This window comes from Carassius gibelio, chromosome B19, assembly GCF_023724105.1.
Source record: "Carassius gibelio isolate Cgi1373 ecotype wild population from Czech Republic chromosome B19, carGib1.2-hapl.c, whole genome shotgun sequence".
In the NCBI taxonomy this organism is placed as follows: Eukaryota; Metazoa; Chordata; class Actinopteri; order Cypriniformes; family Cyprinidae; genus Carassius; species Carassius gibelio.
Window position 1 is genome coordinate 29,921,343 of NC_068414.1, and position 20,308 is coordinate 29,941,650.

The 20,308-nt window shown below is 34.6% G+C and overlaps 1 pseudogene; it reads left to right on the top strand.

The window, feature by feature from the left end:
- The window catches only part of LOC127978876 (trafficking protein particle complex subunit 9-like), a 41,119-nt pseudogene that overhangs the window by 357 nt on the left and 20,454 nt on the right, over positions 1-20,308 (top strand).

The following is a 20,308-nucleotide window of genomic DNA, read 5'->3' on the forward strand; positions in this document are numbered from 1 at the left end:
ATTGGACTCTGTTATATTTTTAATGCTGCATATCAAAATGCATAATTTTTTTTTCAATTTTTGGTTACGAATATGTAAAATATTACACATTTTGGGATTTTATTTTACTTATTTACTTGTACTTTAGTTGATTACTGAAGTTAATTCAGTAGTCATTTTATGTTAGTACTTTTTATGTATTTAATTGCTGGCAAACCGAACACTACATCACTGTTTTCAACGTTGACATTTTACAATATATCCAATTACAAACCAGTTTTTTTTAAATTTGAATAATATTTAAATGTTGCTGTTTTATAGCATTTTGTGAGCAAATAAATGCAGCCTTTGTCAGCTTTGTTAGACTGATGAGACTTTTATCAAAAAAAAATAAAAATAATAATTATTATAAACTTTTGGCTCCCTGTGTCTTTGTGTGTGTATTAAAAATATAATAATTACTTTTATTAATTTAAATCTTTATTTAATATGAATTTCGGTATTGCCTGTTGTTTAAAAAAATCATTTACTTTACATCAGACTTCAACATTTTGAAATGTACAGTAGAATAGATGGATAACTCTATTTAATAAAACAGTATTGTTTTGCTTCTCTAGAGTCACTGTATACAGACATGAGTGTCCCAGACTACATGCAGTGTGCTGAGGACCATCAGACGCTCCTGGTGGTGGTCCAGCCCATGGGCATTGTCCCAGAGGACCAGTTCTTCCTCATCTACAAACGCATCGCCAGCGTAAGCCAGCGTAAGCCAGGTCAACATACCACCACCATTACCCCCCTGAGATCAACGAGTGGGGCGAAGTGGTGGGTCTCATCTCAGTGACCAGCTGCACCACGGCCAAAAAGTGGCCTCAGACGTCCGACCACTTCCACGGGCAGAAGGAGGTGTTCGGCTGGTGTTCGGGTTGCAGGGGGAGGTGGTCCAACAGCAGCGGACAGATGTGGCCTTCTACCCCAGCTACATCGACGGTCCTGATGTGGAGAAGCGGGTGGAGGATTTCGTGCAGTCTATATTTATTGTCCTGGAGTCTAAAAAGTTGGACAGAGCAACCGATAAATCTGCCGATAAGATACAAATGGTGTTTTCCATTTGAGAAGAAGGACTTTGTGGGCTTGGACACAGACAGCAGGTGAGTTTGGGCTCTGAGAATATATGTTCATCTTTATTGGAAGCCAGATTAATCAGTTAATGGAAAACCCATTACCTATACATCTGTATCTAGAAAAGAGCGGCTAATGAAACTTCAAAGAATATCTTGCTAAGGCAAGCATGATCAATCGGGATGCATGATATAGAAGTACTATATCGATTATCAGCTGATATTAAATATATTTTTTACATGTATTGTTTGATATTTGGATATTTTAGCCAGCTATTTACTTGTACGTGTTATTTTTTACTGTATTTTTTTTTATTTTATTTTTTATTACCTTTACTAGCTGCGAATACTAACTTAAATTTTATTCTTGAAAAACCCTATTGGGTCATTCCGTGTTAACTAAACCAGTGGTTCATACAGTATTTTTGCAAATTGACCCAAATTTGGTTTTTGACCACTCAAAATATGTGCATTTTTACAGTTTACTCCTGAAGCCATATTAACACTCCAATATCCCTGGAACCAAACTATATAGGGCCTTTAAAAATGAAGATGCCAAAAGCAAAGTTCGTTAAGATCCTATATCTGAAAGAGCATTAAGATATCTTTTATACTCCTTGAGTTACAGGCATGCGGACTTTGGAGTAAAAACTTGAAAAGTGCTCTTTCTGCACTTTTGAATGATTACCATTGGCACATAAAGCAACAAAGATAGCTCAAGTCAACAGATTTTACTAACAGACCCTCCAAACTCTGTGTAAAAATAGTATTTTGATGCTGCCATCTTCTTAAGTTATTTTAAACCTCCTGTAATTTGGCTCCGAATCTCAGGTGGAAAGTGCCATTTTGACCCCCCTCTACAAAATAGAGGATTACTTAGTAAATATTCTTCCATGACATTTAATATTTGGGTTATCATAACCATAAATGTTTATTTTTCCTCGGGAATAATATAAGCAAAATAAAAAACTTGAGTCAAGGAAATTTCTGAATTTTGGCTGATTTGACACGGAATGACCCTAATTGTATTGCCACTATTAAATGTAATGAAATTTTTTTCTAAGTGGATTTCCAAACTTTTGGTCAACCAAAACCCTAAAATATTTACTTGAAGTTTCAATTGAGATTTTATATATATAATCGAGCACACTGTATTTCTTATTTACTGTCGCTGTCTGTTTTAACTGCAGAAATGCATGGAGGTTATTCAGTAATTCATGAGTGATTGATTGCTCACAAAGTTTTATGCTCATCTCATCTATGATCGCAGCAAGAAGTTGAATATGACATATGAGTTTAGTTGTGAAGTTCTTGATCGGAAGTTAAATATATAAATATAAACACATATATACATAAATGCATATAGTACTATATAATCGATAATTGATTATTTATTAAAATAATAATCTTATTTTATATATATATATATATATATATATATATATATATATTATTACTTTTATACACAAGTAAATACTTTTTTTTTCTGTTTCTCTCTCTTTCCCACCATATATACAATTATTTTATATAAATACTATTATTGTAACAATTGCTGATTTCTTTTTTTTTTTTTACAATTTATTTTACTTATTTCATTTTACTTATTTGCTGCATATTTGATGTTATCATCAATATTGTATATCTTTCTTCCCCTTCAATAAAACATTGAAACACTTTTGTTTTTATCAAAAAACAAACAAATGTGTGTTTACAAATATACATATATGTATGTTTTGTTTTTATACAAAAACAAGCCCTGATTTTGAAGTCTTTCAATATTGGCTTAATAATTAGACTATTGCTGATAATATAAAGTATTTATATTTTTACTGATACATCCTTTCTAGGTAAAAGTGTAAACTTATACAATTTAAGATGAATAATATTCTCCTGTTTCTCTCATGTCTGGTTCTCACTTGAATAACACTTGATCTTGCACACAGATTATAGGGGTCATTCCATCCATTTTAACATCCTTGTCGGGTGACACAGTACATAGTTTTACCTCCTCATGTTTATAAAATATGAAAAAAAAATGGTTGAGTTGCTTATGTCCCCTTTAGTTAAAATCCCCCCTCCCAGTTTTGCCTGTGCATCCCCTTTCTTCTGCATCCGTATCTTCACCTCCAACTTCCCTCTCTCTGTCTGTAATCCTGGGCTTAGACAGAAAGCCAAGCTTGATGCAAAACCACATCAGCATATTTGCCTTCCATATAAGGAGAGCCAAATGAGACGACATCGATCCACCGCTGATAAAAAAAAGCAACTTTAATTAAATTTGGCTGACGTCACCTGCACTTGACTGCGAGCACGTCTTGCATTGATTAAGCTCTGTGCGTAAATGCTGAAGGGTTATCTGATGCCTGTTGCTGCTCCTCTTCCTCAGGCACTACAAGAAACGCTGTCAGGGCCGCACGAGGAAGCACGTCGGGGATCTGTGTTTGCAGGCAGGCATGCTGCAGGACGCCCTCGTACATTATCACATGTGGGAGGTAAGATGGTGATTGACTGATAAATGTTTCACAAATATACTTTCACACCAAGTCAGTGTTGTGATACTTTTATCTTTTTAATACTATGTTAAACTAGTTTTCAGTTTTTAATACTTACATTTTAAATTCATATTTTTGTAATTTTGCTGAAGTAGTTTTTTTTATATTTTAATAACAATTTATGAATATTTTATTTTAAATTAATATTGTTAATTATTTTAGTTATCAAACTAAATAAATCAGAAATGTTACTTTCTGAAATGGGAAATGTATATAAAAATAAATCTAATCTTAGTTAAAAAAGTCTTTGTTAAAACAAAACAAAACATAGCTTTGGTTAACAATAGTATCAATCAATACTATTACAGTTTTTGTTAATATTTTATTAATTTCTATTTTTATATTTTCGGTTTTCAATGTAAGTTTTTAGTATATTTTTGTAGTATATTTTTTTTTAAATGGTAGTTTAATTTTTATTTTAGTTATTTTAGAACATCGAGTTAAAATAAAATAAAATTTGATAAAAAATGTAAGTTTTATTGAAATTTTCATTCAACAAGTTTTAGTACTTTTAAACAGGTTAAATTAGCACGAGAGCGTGGAAATTTTTGCTGATGATTTACTAAACATGCAAATTAAGGAACACAGACGCAACAGCTCATTTACATATCGACCAATGCAATATACAAAGCTCAGCTCAAATTAGCGTTGTCGCAAATAAAGAATAAAGAAATAAATAAGACACTGTAGGCTACATTAAAAAGAACTGGAGGCCAAAAAAAGTAAGTGTTGCTATAAGTTTTGATAAAGCTGGAATAAAGCTTGAAAGTCGTCTTTCATTTCCTGAAGCATATAAAAAATAAGATGGCTTGGCAAACAATATGTCCGGACAATGTGTTCTTCTGGCATTCCAAATAATTGAATAGGCTACATGTTGAAAAAATCCTCTGCCTTCTTCCACGCACTCTGCAGTGCCTCCTCTGAGCAGCAATAATTGCAACCATTTCAAGCACAAAATGATTTAAGACATGCTTTTTTTGGGCGTTAAATAATGGTGCAAATACCAGTACTTCACGTATTTGCCGAGCGTGAACATTAGTAAAAAGCATCGCATGATTCATTTGAATACTATCAGCCTATAAATTTTGCATCTGAGAGGGAAACTCCTATAAATGCATATTCAGTAAGGTCAGGTGCAAAAATAACTGTCCACGCCTTTTCAGTGCTAATTCATCACTGCGCTTCTTCAGTAAAACTCACAATACAGTTTTAACGCAAAAAGACGGTTTGTGCTGGCACAAGCTGGCCCTTAGTTACCATAAAATCACTTATATGCCAGTGCAAAATTATATACATTTTTTAAACTCATGTGCTGACCAGCTAACTAAGCTAACAAATCCAGTCAACTTTCATCACAATCTCCAATTCTTCACCTCCAAGCAGCTGACATTTTCAGTTTTTGCCCAAATGCATCCTGCTTTAAATCCTGCATGACAGATCATCTGTCCAGTGATGAATGGGAACGGTGAAATGGTTTGTGTGTTGTTCCTCAGCTGCTGTGGAGGGCCTGTGTTCTGCGTCTGTCATCTTCCATTACCCAGGAAGCACCTGGCGTCTCCTCTGCTGCTGACACTGGAAAGAGACACAGACCTGGTCAGTGCAGTCAGACACATCTATAATAACTCTTTTTATCGAAACAGACAGTATCAAGATGATTTACTTCATCATATTTTTGCTTTAATGGCTCTAGAGATTCTAGAGTTCATGTTTAATTCTATTGTAGATCTTCTGTATATCTTTGCTTTTGTTCCCCACACACACACATATATTCAAGAAAGAAATGTGAGGATCTCTATGGAAACTGAAATAATGATTTTTTTGCGTCAATCAATTTGCATCAATTCATTAGTGAGTGAATAAGCCAGTGATAGAGTGAATGTCTCTTAAATGATATGTCCGGGCATGCTCAGATGTAATTTATTGCTCTTTGATGTTTATTTCTTATTTTTTTTCTTATTTCTTTATTTATTGGACAAATGTTCTCCATTGACAGCAGCAGAAGTGTTTAGTCTACCGTAGACACATGATTATTGTTCAGTGTTATGCTGATCTGAATCTGATGAATGTGAGATCATTCTAGGACAGAGCAATAGAAGTCAGTTTTCAGTTGATCTATTGATTTATTTTGCACAATTTATTATAATTTACTTTAATATACTGTGGTTTAGGTTTCTTTCTTTCTTTTCTGTTTTTAAATAAATAAACAAAAATCATATTAATTTGCTTATATTAACATATACGTTAACCTCAAATATCTATAACATTGCATTTTAACCCATTAATAAATAAGCATATTCATTTACATGTATTATTTGCTAATTAGTGTGGTTTGGTGGGATCTTTGCTACAGATTTGCATCTACAGCAGTTCCAAAAAGTATTTGCACACTTGAAATGAATTTGCACTTTGGTGCAAAACAAATGATCAAATCAACTGGCATTTATTTTTCAACAAATTTTTCAACACTTTCCGAGTAAAATATTTCAGAACAGTTATGTGTATGTTGAATAATGAATGAAATAGAATAGAGCAGTAAGAGCTCTCTCAGCATTTGTGCAGATGCATTTTGGTTTGCTATTTTAATATCTAATCGAGTGTTATATTTTAAGTATGACTTAAAAAAAATCTACTCATCTTCTGGCCATCCAAGATGAAGACGAGTTTATTTGTTTATTGGAACAGATTTGGAGAAATTTAGCACTACATCACTTTGTGCACCAGTAAATTCTCTCTGCAGTGAATGGGTGCCATCAGAATGGGAGTCCAAACAGCTGATATTATCATAGCAATAATAAACAAGTAATCCACATGACTTTACTGATGTCTTGTGAAGCGAAAGCTTTGTTGTAAAAAACAAATCCATCTCAAACCATTGCTTCCAGCTAAAAAAATTACTCCTCTGTCCATAATTTGTCTTTCTCCTGTGAAAAAAGTTACCTTTTCTGAATCAAGAGAGAAATATGCACAGTGAAAGCACTGTTTTTAAAAATACAAAAACAATTCTAAACAAATATATCGATGGATTTTGATGTGAAAGGTCAACAGAGGATGGACTTTTTTTTACTGGATGAAGCATTATTATAGATTATGGACTCATATTTTAGCTAGACGTGACCGTTTAAAGTTAAAATGCTTGTGCTGCTTGTGCCCAAGAGTGAACCAGGTTCTCTGTTTGTTTATCTCTCTATCTTCAGGTGCTCAAGAAGTTCTCATTTGATCCAGGTACAGTAAAGCACATGTGTAGCTCAAGTTATAGCTCTTGTCCCTGGCCGATGGTGCAATAATAATTTATGTGACAATTTTAGTTACTTTGTGTTTGAAGTGAAGTGACATTCAGCCGAGTATGGTGACCCATACTCAGAATTTGTGCTCGGCATTTATCCCATCCAAAATGCACACACACAGAACAGTGAACACACACACACACACCGTGAACACACACCCGGAGCAGTGGGCAGCCATTTATGCTGCGGCGCCCGGGGAGCAGTTGGGGGTTCGATGTCTTGCTCAAGGGCACCTAAGTCGTGGTATTGAAGGTGGAGAGAGAGCTGTTCATGCACTACCCCCACCCACAATTCCGTCCGGCCCGAGACTAGAACTCACAACCCTTCGATTGGGAGTCCAACCCTCCAACCATTAGGCCACGACTTCCCCACGACTTCCACATGACTTGTGGAGGTGTGGAGGTGTTTGGGTGGCCTGACAGCAATGAAAATATCTACAGTGATTTCAGTGCATCGATCTGAATTCTTACTTTTGATTTCAGCTGCATTTCTAACACTTTTGAAATCATTAGATGGGATATATGTGTTTTAATATAGATTTTTGTAGTAGTTATCATGTTAATGACTGCTTCAAACATCCATTCTAATAATCGTAGTGCAGATACTTAATGATCAGATTGGTTTATGTTTTTGATGGTAACTCGCATCCATAATTTATTAGTAAGTAATGGGTTTGACATAGGGATTTAGTTTAGACTTGCAGGATTTTACAGTATAGAATTTCAGAATAAGGTATGTGAATGGAAGTGCTACAGTTGCATGCAGAGTATAGAATTGGCTTGTTTTTCTTCTGTTTTCTCAGTTTCTCATGGTCGTTTCTCTTGTTTTCCTGTCCAGGTGCTCTGACGACAGGTGGCATCAGTGCAGACACGAGCACTGAGATCGGCCGAACCAAGAACTGATGGAGGACATCCAGGAGGACATCATGGAGAAATACAAGGAGGCCTCTCTTGCTACAGCAAGGTCATTTCATGCACACAACGAATCTGCTTTTTCTGAGATGTTTTCTGCTGTGGAGGATCAAATGTGTTTTCCGGAGGTTCTATCCATTGTGTTATTTTAGTACCATTGAGATACCATTATAGCATTATTATTATTTAGAATCAGCCACAGTTTAGTAATTTTTGTTGCATTTTTATAATTTTTTTTTTTGTATGTCTATATAGTTTTTATTCATTTTTATTTCAGTTTTAGTTATTTTAGTAAATCGAGTTTAACTAAATGAAATTAAAAATATATATATTTTTGAGGTTTTAGTTCAGTGCTACAATTATTTGATCTAAACAATACAGTAATATTTTGTATTTATTGTTAATACTTGTGGAAACTGTAGAGCTTCTTAATTCGTTTTTTATTGTAAATATTTTTGTCAGTATACTTTATATATACGTTTAAAACAACAGATTTTTAGCTGAAGTGGAAGTATTTGATTAAAATATTAATGTTTTTACTGTCAGTTCAAAATCTGATTTAATGAGGCACATTTAAAGCACCTGTAAAACAGCCTTTGCATACAATTTTAATAATAAAAATGTAATTATTTATTGAACATGGATATCTGGTCTTTTTAGAAATAATAAGTCTACCAAAGCCTTGTATTATAGTGATTTTACTCCAGTTATGGGAGTTTAAAGTGCACATTGCTTTGTGCCTAACAGCGCTTTTTAACTGTGCAAAATCCACTTTAACACGCAGTTTCTTGTGGCTTATTGTCTTATTAAACACTCAAAGTTCTGTTTCATTATTCATCAGCTTTCACTCTGAGATGGCAAACAGGGCCGGCTCATTTTTAAGTAGGTGTTTAACCCACAATGCCTCTGCTGATGTGCATCTCACAGCAAGTAGTCCCTAGAGATGGTCTAAATAGCATTATTAAAATATATTTTTGCATGGTGCATTTTAAACTCACTGTTTCTCATATTTAGTGAGGCTCATGAAGAGTAAAGTATTTGACCCCAGTCTTGTGAATGTAGCTGCTTATTCAATCTCTGTTCATGTCAATGATCTCTAACTGCTCATTTCTGCCACATCAGCTGTTCTGCAGGCAGCCAGCAGGGGGCACTGCAGTCTTGTAAACTCAGAGCACTTTGTGCCACTGTCCACTACTGTGTCTTGATTTTCAAATATGATGACACATCCTGAACAGAGAGACCTGACCTGCAGATCTTTTCTTTAAATATCGTCAAGTGAGCTTCAATATTGCAAGTTTTTATCTTTATGGTGTCACAGGCCAGTTTTCACAATCTGAAATTATATATTAACTTTTGTGTAAGCCAAAACATGTATAGCAGCATGATAGAAATGCCTGGGGTCAGCATGAGTTTTAACAAAAAATTAAAACATAATTTCTGAATCCCTATTTTTGTGCCCTAATTATCTCTTGTGCAAATGAAATTGTATTGTATTAAAAAAAAGGTTTAATAATTGTTTTTAAATGATTATATTTTATTAAAGACTTTTCTGACTTTTCAAAATATTTTCTAATATTTGCACTTCATTATTGCAAGTTATTATTATCTTTATGGTCTCAGAGGGCAATTTTCACAATCTGCAATTAAATGTTAACTTGTAAATATGACAAAACATGTATAGCAGAATGATTGAACTATTATTGGCATGATGTGGCTTTATGAAAATATGTTTTTAAAACCTTTATTATTATATTAAATAATTTAGTAATAAATTACATTTAATATTATAATTGAACCATTATTTAAGTTATTATTAAAAGTTTTAAAACTAATAAAAAATTATTATAATTTTTTTATTTTGTAATTTTTTTAAATGTAATAAAAAATATATAATTTATGGTCTTAGAATGATTTTCTCACAATCTGTTATTATGTCTTAACTTGTGAAAAAAAATGTATGCACAAAAACTTTGTGCATTAAAAACCCATTCATTAAAATGTATTTAAGCTTGAATTTCTCAGATGGATATATGTGTGGGCCTGGCCATGATTAATTGCGTTCATTTATTTCTTTATAATTATTTTTTAATATAAATAACTAATGCACAAAATTAACATTTTAAGTTGACAGCTCATAATTCATAAAAATGAAAACCTTGTTGTCTGTCTTTCAGTATATGAGTGCAGGAGTGATTGAGCTGGAGGTCTGTATTAAGGCTGTCAGAGTGAAGGCCATTCAGAAGCAAGCCATGGAGGCTTCTGAATTCCTGCAGAACACCGTTTAGATCAGTCTAGGCCAGGTGAAGGCTTGCAACAAGTCAGTTTTCAAAGCTGCTCAGTTAGGAATGGTTTTTGAATGTTTGTCTATGTGTTCAGCTGTCAGAAGAGGAGAAGATCCAGCGATCCAGTGAGTTGTCAGAGCTCTATGAGCTCATCGGCCTCCACCGGAAATCAGTGTTCTTCAAACGCATCGCAGCCATGCAGTGTGCAGCGCCCACCATCCCTGAACCTGGCTGGAAGGCCTGTTACAAATTCCTGCCGGGATACAGCCTCTCTCTAGACCCCAAAGACTTCAGCAAAGGTAACACGAATGATAGGGCTGGTTAAGTCATACTATTATAATGATTGTTTTTAAAGCTGTTAATGGGACTTTTAACAAAAATGGTCATTTGCAGACACTGTTTGGTCGATTTAATGATCATTTGAAGGACGGCCTGTTTGAAGTACCTCCAGCTTTAGTGAATGCACTGGCAGAGTTTTTTGTTTTCAGACTTGTAAAGTGGGCTTGATTATTATATTATTTTTAATAGAAGCATGTTAGTAAAGTGAAATGAAAGTGTTTTGTTAAACATTTATTTGTATAACTGAATGCACCACATTGTGAAAGCGTATACTTTTCTTCTTGGCCTCATTGTAACTGATCTGATTGCATGTCTAGATGGACTGAAGAATGTGTGCATGTCTGACAACCCAAGTACTGATACGGTGTTATTTTTGTATTCTTTATATACTATGGTATTTATTAATATTTTGAATTGCCTATTATCAGTTTTCCTTTTAGGTTTATTTTTAGTTATTTTGTTATGTGCTTTTGTCATTTGTCATTTTTTTTTATATATTCATTTCGGTTTTAGTTTTGGATTTAATTTTAGTACAGCACAGCAACTATTATTTTATTTTGATTAATTGCCAATGCAACACATTCTTTTGTGTGTGTGTATTATTTATATTTTCGCTTAGACCTGTTAATTCTTCAGCTTTATTTTAATTACCGGTAACAAAAATGAATCGGAATAGTTTTAGTATTCATCTCCTCATGATCCCAACTTAAGGTATTTTCACATTGTTCCTGACATATTACTAACAGTGTCATTAATATGCAGAATAATGTAATGGATAATAAGAGCAATCAGACTCCAAATTAAAAGGTTATGTTCATTCATGTTAATATTTATTCGGTCCTATAGTTAATCACAATTAAGCACTTTTTTTCTCTTTTTCTTCTCTTTATTTCTGCTCACCCTGTTCTTCACATATCTGTATGACTATTAGTCCTTTAAAAATCCATATCGGTCAGGAGGTGTGTATAAGGTTGAGTATTGACCACCTCCATGTCCCCCAGCCTATTTAAAACAGACTCCTGTTGTGGACAATAAACAGAGAAGTAATGTGCATGCGAGTCTGGAATAGAAATGCGGCCTGCGTGCATTATGATGCGAGTGATGTACATGCTGATGTCTCAAGGTTTTTGAGCCTGGATAATGACATCACCCCCCCCCCATGTTTGCACTTTTAATTCAGTTGATGCTGTTGTTTTATTAATAAATGCATGCTATTACTGTGTTTTATTTCATGGTTGTCCTCTCGACCTGTTTTACTGCCGTTTACTGGCATCTTTTGCAGTACAAAAGCAGAATATGAATACTTTGAACTGCTCATTTTTCTTTAAATACCTCAGACTCATAAAAAGCCTTTGGTTGATTCGTAATCTGCCCAGCCGGCGTTGAAGTGACCTTGTCCCTCTTTGTATGCTTACAGAACAGCGTTGTGGGTTTTGAAGCGCTCTTCTCAGGGGTGATCTATATTTCGGTCAGTCTTTGTGTTGGAAAATGGTGCAGAGAAGAGATCTGACCCTGAGCTGTGATGTCAGACTCTGAGGTGCATCACTTTAGGGTCCTTAACTATATTCTCTTTAATATGAGATCCTCTCAACCTTGTGCCCGACTCTCACATGCATGGAATGATAAAGACGTTTAGCTTCAGACACAGCCTGAGGCTGAGAGTCTGCCTATATCGTTCAGAATGCGATGAATTGGAAAGAGAAAATCATATCTATTGTTTAAAGACGACATACAATGGCATTCACAATATATATTTAACCTCCATAATGTGACGCATTACAGAGTGAAATGGAATATTTAGTCAAAGAACATGTACTAATTGTTTTATTTTGTTGCAATGTGATGCAACACATTGTATGGTTTCTTGAGGAGATGTATTCTTTCTTTTTGAAGTAATTGTTGTAATATTTTCACATTGTGGATGCTAAAATAAGAGAAAAGAGCAGGGATTTATCATATCTAGAGACCAGAATATTCCAGAGAATTACTAACAACCACAGAGAAACTGGCTACTGCATAGAAATGCACTAAAATATTTTAGAAAAGCTTGGAAAGCACCCAGAAACTACTGCCAACTGCAGAGCAATGTTGTAAAAACTATTTAGAACACCAAGTGCATAGCAACTCATAGTAATGCTTTAAAAACTATTTATAACACCTTCATCATCACACTTGACGACATCCTCATAATGCATCATAAACCTATTTAGAACGGCTTTGTAAGTGCAACGTATTGGCAACCACTGACAATGGCGTATTAATGCTCTATAAACTATTTACAACACCGTTGTAAGTGCATAGCAATACATTGGCCACCACTCCTGACAACTGGATATTGATACTCTAAAACATTTAGAAAGCCCTAGCAAGTGATTAGCAACACTAAACGGTTGATTCTGTCAGCAAATTCAAAGGCAGAAAATGGTATTACACTTTCATAAAAGATTGAAATCATGTGCACCGATGAATCAGTTACAATGTAACAAATAGCATTTATAAAAAAGTTGATTTCACATGGACTTGAAGTAGGATTTATGAGTGCTGTCTCAATGCAGACCCAGCCGTTCATTCATTTAGATATATTTACTCTTCTTACATCTTCGTTCTATATTAATGTCAGGCAAAACAGCTGATTTAATTTTGATGCATTGAATCAGTGATGTCATTGGCCCCTGCTGGTGGGCCGTGGAGACCCCTCGCGTGTGTCCACTGAAGCTGAAGGGTGACCCTGGCTTACTGAAGCTTTAAGTAAAAGAGAGAAGAGGGCTCGGGTCAATAGAGACACCATGGAGTGCAGAGAGAGAAGAGAAAATGGGTTTTTAATTGGCCTGGGAGTTCTCGAGCTCAGCTCTCTTTACGCACAGAGAGAGCGAATATATCATCAACCTCTGATTGATTGCGTTTAGCTCAACCGTTGTGCACAGGGATTTAGAAAGTCCAGTGAAAACACAAAGACTGAACACAGAACTGCAGCAGACCCTGGAGAACTCTAAAACGCTTCCTGGAGACTCCGCGGCCTGCTCGCACCAGCCGTTATGATCCCTGCACTACAGAGGGATGTTTGATTTCTAGTTGAAGAGGGAGCGAAGTGGCTGTTTTTAATAAATGGCTGCTAAATGTGCAGCAGCTGTTGTAAACAGTGCAATTTTGATGGGGTGATGTGTTGTGAATTAATGTTGGGCGCGTGGAAAATGCATGCTTTTTTTGGTCCATACTGTACTGAATTTGATAAACAAAAAAAAGGTCCCCCCAGTGCTAGGATCAGATATCTTCTAAAATTATAATTTAATTTATAGTGTAATATATTGCATATATTAATATATTTAATAATAAATGCAATATATTAATAAAATTATATTAATTGTACAAATTGAACTGTTATTAATATTAAACTAATTAACTAATAAGAGCCCACTTGGATGTCAAGGTTTTTTTTTGTTTTATTCTTTTTTTTTTATTCTTTTTTTTTACAGAGGTTAATGCAATGATCTGATTATGCTAGACAATTTTTTTTTTTATGTCTTATCCACACAGACGATATTTACAGCCTGTAACATGGCCCCAATATGTTTCTGATGTGGCTGATACGCTGTAGTATCTGCTAATGGGTGTCTGGATGCCAAATGCACATGGAAATTATATGCAGATAAGTTTATGTATAATAAAAAGGTTTGCTTTTTATCCATTTGTAGTTGCTTCCAGGAGGAGACGTGTGGGAAATAAAGCTTCTGCATTTACATGTAATAATCCACCGAGATTTGGCCCGAATCTGGTCTTCGTAGGGTTTCATCTTTTTTTTTGCAAACACACACACACACACATATATATTAGGGTTTTATTTGAATTCTGTTGTTTGTGTGCATGTACTTTTTAGACTGCAAGGTTTATGCATAAGTCATGTATTGGGACAGACATGGGACATACAATAACATCAATTTTGCATGTTGCTGCCACTGATCCATTTGTTGCATACTATTGCAGTTGCCAAATTCTTTATTCACTTATAAATTCACATATTTGAAAATAAATAAATAAATAAAATCATGGTAACTTTGACCATGCAGTCCATAATTCTACAACTATAAAGTCTGAAGAGAGCAATCACATGCTTTTCTATAGTTGTAATATGGGTAATATTAACCCAAAGATCTGGGTGAATTCTGATTTTATTTTACTAAACGGATTTGCTTTTTAGGATGGGTGGAATGCAAATAAGGATGAATCTGTAATGTTTTATGTATCACAGAAAAAAAATGCATGTTTATTTAAGCAAGTTACATCTGGGAAGTATGTAGAAATGCACATTTTAAATGCATGTTCACCTAAATATGGCTGAAACTTTTAGTAAGCAAGAGGAAGTTAATAATCCTCATGATTGCTTCTTGTTTGAGCACATTGAATTGTGGGATATAGTGTCTATACTTCACATTTTAACATCTGTAGTAGGTTTTTCATAAATACCATGTGAGTAAACTTTAGTAGTATTGTAGCGCTCTATTCTAAACCGCTTTTTGGAGACGGTTGGTTCCAGTCTCTTGGTTGAAAAGCATCAGATGTTGTAGTTTTTGATCCCTTTGGTTTGGTGTCCAGACAAACACTCTCTACTGTAAAGCTTGGTGTGGATTTGCATGATTTGAGAGTAAGGTGAGTGTGAAATAAACAGTCATGTGAGCGGCAGAACAGTGTGGAGTGATAAATCCACGCAATCATTCCAGAGCAGCACGGATCAGCTTCACTTCACTCTCTCTCTTCAGTGACAGCCGTGTGAGTCGCCTGATGGATGAGTTTGGTAACTCGGCTGTTGAATGATGTAATTTAGGACTGTAAATTTTATAATGCCTTTCTGACAGTTTGAGCAAAAAAAGATGCTGTATGTACAAACAAAGCTTGACCGAGTTTGACCTTCATGTCACGTTATATTTCATCAGTTAAAGGGGAACATAAAGAACAAGGTGTTGATGGACAGTTGTTGTCAAGAAGTCTTAAAGGTACAGCCACAAAAACAGCATGTGAAAATGGTCGTCAATAACCAAATGATGACTTGACTTATAAGAAACTTCGACTAACATGAACTTCATAAGAGTGGAAAAAGGTAAGAAAAAGCTGCAAGAGCGAAGAATAGGCTACACCGAAACACCAATTAAAAGGTGGAAACAAAGGCTCATGTGAAGTAAATCCATCAAAAGTGGTGTTTTGTGTGTGTTTTAAATGCTTTCTCCTCCTCTCTGTTTGTAGGGACCCATGGTGGGTGGGCGGCAGTACACTTACAGTTGCTTCATGAGCTGGTTTATGCATCTCGTCGTATGGGGAAGCCATCTCTCTTTTCTACTGCACACTATGCTGGACTTCCTCTCTGATCAGGGTGAGATGTGGGGCGAATGCACAAATGCCCTCAAACTTTACATATTTAGTTTTGAAGACCTCCAGTTAACTTTTAGGGCTCTTTTGCCATTTTTGCAACCATTGTTAGCAATCTTCGGTTCCTTAAAGGAATAATTAACCTAAAAATGAAGATTTACAAAAAATGTACTCATTAGATTAGTTATTCATCGGGAAATATAGCATTACATCATTTGCTCCCCAATGGATCCTTTTGCAGTGAATGGGTGCCGTCAGAATGAGAGTCTAAACAGCTGATAAAAACACTCCAGTCCATCAGTTAATGTCTTGTGAAGTGAAAATTCCTCTATCCATAATCCATTTCTTTCTCCAGTGAAACAGTTGTCTTGTCTGAATCAGGAGAGAAATAAATATGCACAGATCAGGCAAAAACAAACAAACGCTGGCTGTAGATGCTGTCAGCTCATTTAGACACCCATCATGTACCCAGAGAGATTCAGACAGACGGCACTCATCTTAAAGACAGGAGATGAAAAGAAAGAGACAGTGAGGATAAACCGTTCACTAGAGTGCGTTTGTGTAGATTGATTCTGCTGCGCTGAGCACTTGTTATTGTATTTTATGGAATCGTCATATTATACTCTCAGTCATACTCTTTAGAGGGTCATCTCTCTCTTTGCACAGTGACTTATTTTCTCTATTTCTTTAGAAGCTTGTCGAATGCAGGGTCAGCGAAGCTACTTTTAAAGTGCAGTTTCCCGAAGTAATAAAGTTAAATAACATTCAAATTACTCCTTTGAAAAAAAAAAACAGCTGGCTAATTGAGTCTCTAGCAAAAAGTACAACTGTTTTAAAGCTCCTTAAAAGGGTACTATGTTTAAAAAGACCACAAGTATAATACACTGAAATATAATATAAAATATACTTTATAATTGTAGTTTAATCTATTTTAATTATACGATTGATATTTTATATGAATTTATTAATTATAGTTTAATTATAGTGAACAAAATTAATAACTGTTAAACTAATTAATAACAATGTTTTTTTTAAATTAATAAAATAAAATAAAATAAAAAGTGTTTATCTGAAATATTACAATATTTATTTGTAATTTTAGGAACAGTTTTGATTTAAAAGAATTTGCATGATAATTTTTTTTTTTTTTTTGCATTTTATCCTACAGTGTACTGAACTACTAAATATATGTTGGTCCCTCTCATTTGTTAAGTAATGGATGTATGTGCTCTGTGTGGTGTGTTACCTGGATTTTCCTGAAAGCCTCCATGTCTTTGAAAAGAGATTGATGTTGTTTTTTTGTTGTTCAGCCATAGTCCACTTCACAGCGTCCTGTCCCCACAGAGGTGTGCTGTAATCCTGCCTGCCTCACACACACACACACACACACACACGGTCGGGCCTGCAGCTCTTGGGTATTGAGCTCTGTCAAGCTTATCATTTCCTACCAGACAGAACAAATCCAGAGTTCCCTCGGCTGAGCTCAGGGATTGGTCGAACGCTGTTTTCAACACAGTGTCAGAGCAACAATGGCTCCCTATGTTCTGATAAAACCCATTTCTGCACTCCTCTCTCCTTTGAGAGCCAAACGAATCACTCTTATTTTGTCTAATGAGCAATGTGATCTTTTTTGGGGTCTTTAAATGGAATTTCAGGCCTTCTTTTAAGTTGACGCCAGATATTTGACAAACAAGCATATGATGATATTTTGCATTTTAATGACTTACACACTTAACTCAAATAAGCCTTTCATTATGCATGTGGCATGTGTGAGAATGAAGGTATTTGCAGGTATTATTTCATTGACATTTCATTTAATAACATTAAAATAACAGCCTGAGAGAAGGCTGAAGCATATTCCTCTTCTTGTTAATGTTTAGTAGATGTCTAAATAGGACTGTTTTACCTGCGTTTTTCTGCTGCTTCTACATTCTCATTGGATTTGACTTTGTGTCCTCGCTTAATGACTAAATGTATAATAATAATCGTGCTATTTTTCCCCTCACGCTCCGTTTAGGTCTGGTTCCCACAATCCTGCATTTTTATGTTGTCCTAGGTGTCGCAAAGTTGTTTATTCTTCTTAGTAATGTCAAAAATGAAGGGAAAATGAACAGTTGCTAACAGGCTTCATTATAAGCTGTGTTTTTCTTGTGTTTACATAAACCGGATACATAACCAGATTGGTTATTGTTGCTATGATTTTATATATAAAGAAAAGTATTAAAGCTGCAGTAGGGAACTTTTGACGCTCTGGCGGTTAATAAACAGAACTGCTTGCATCTTGTGGAAGAACATCGTAGCCGGAACTACTTCTCTCTGTTTATGTCTATGAAGAATCACAAAGGTACTGGGTTACTCCGCCGCGGTACCCCCGAAACAATCTAAAATAGTCCGAATATAAACACTTATTATAGGTGCACCCTAGTGATTCAGGACAAGCTAAAAACACGGTTTGGAAAACGGATTCATGGTATACTCGCTTATTATATCAATTTTTCTACATTTTGAACACAAACAAAGTTACGGACCGCAGCCCTGATTGGTTGTTTCTTACCGGAAGCGATGTATTTCTGCAAATGGCAATAGGACCACTGGGAGGAGCCAGAGGAGCTTGATTTTTTCACTGATTATCTGTCTCATATTCTACTGTCAGGACATAATGACAGGTTTAACAAATATGTAAAAAAATATATTTTTACAAAAGTTACCTACTGCAGCTTTAAGTCAGTCACTTGGGAACCCTTATGTTGTTCACTGAGGTATTCATGTATTTATTGTCAAATATTTGTTTGCATACAGTAGATGTATTAATTTACTTACATTTAAAAAAAAAAAAAGTATTTACTATTATACATTTTTTGAGAAAAAATACATTTTAATACAATTTTTTTTTTTGACTAAGTAACTTTTATCTAAGTTATTTCTGTATAGTCACAGGCACTTTCGATGAATAAGATACAAAATAATGCAGACGAGACCAAAATTAAATATTAAAATAGCTGTTGCATGCAGTAAAGACAAGCTAGTGTGGAACTGGTTTGCATATATTTATGAATTGGCTTAAATTAAAGAAAAAAAAAATGCACTCAGCAATTTATTTATTTGTTTGTTTATTCCCAAATATGTTTATTTCATAACTGTACATTCAATTTCATTATTTTTTCTTATAGTTTATTCTCTTTTATTATTCATTCTCATAAATCTATAGTTGCTCTACATTTGCCTAAAGTTCAATTTTTCTTAGCTTGTTGAAGTAGCTGAAAGCGCCTACATTCTGTTAATATTAAAACAAGTCTTATAGTATGCTTTTTGCAACTAGAACTGCACTCCATAAGCAAAATAATTCTCTTCATGTTAAATTTGTGGATGGTACACCTCTAAAGAATGTTGAGGAGTTTAAATATCTAGGCCTTTGGCTCGACTCCTGACTTACCTTTAGAACTCATATAGATTCTACTGTAAAAAACATAAATTGTAGTTTAAGAATATTATACTGCTCAATTAATTGTTTTACAAAACAGGTTAGATTAAAAATTATTACTTGACTATTATTGCCCATAATTGATTATGTGGATGTTGTTTATCAGAACACAGCTGATATCAGTCTTAAACCTTTGAATGTGATTTATAATAGTATCTGCAGATTTGTTTTGAGGTGTCCATTTAGAACACATCACTGCCAAATGTATCAGTCATTGAATCTTCTTTCACTAAATTCTAGACGGCAGTTTCACTGGTTGCAGTTTGTTTACAAATGCATTTTTTCAAACTATCCATCTTATTTGAAACAATATTTGATTGCATACCAAACATCTTATAGCCTAAGAGACACGGACCATCTTTTCTTTTCTGTACCAAAGATATCCAAGGAAAGTGGGAGGAGAGCATTTAAATTTAAAGCCCCTTCTGATTGGAATGCTTTGCCTAGGTCTTTTAGATCAATTTCCTCCTTCTACCAGTTTAATATGTCTCTTCTTAATCATTTGGATACCAGTTGCAACAGTTTTGCAGGTTGAATTGGAGATGAAATGGGTGGTTTTGATGTGATGGAGAGCTTTTGTCTTTGTTTTGTTAGTATGTAGGCTATGTATGTATGTGAAGTACGTTTTTTTTTTTTTTTTTTTTGAGGTCCCCTTGAAAACGAGATGTCACATCTCAAGGGGTTTTCCTCTTCACAATAAATTGACACAAATTACTACAATTTGCCATTTATTCCTGTAAATGAACAATTTTTGATTGTTTTATGTCTGTAAGTCCAGAGGCTTTGGGAATTCCACTCTGGTTTACAGTTCAAATGTACTCCTTTTTTAAGCTCAAATGTAGTCCACAAATAATTTAATCATTCTCATGCTGAGTTGAAAAGTTTGATTCATCTTTAGCAAGTCGTTTTGTTTCAGTCAACCGGTTAAAAAAAGACTCCTTTTGAGTCATCGCTCAAACCATGTATCCATTTTATATCCGTTGAATGCTGTTGGTTACATT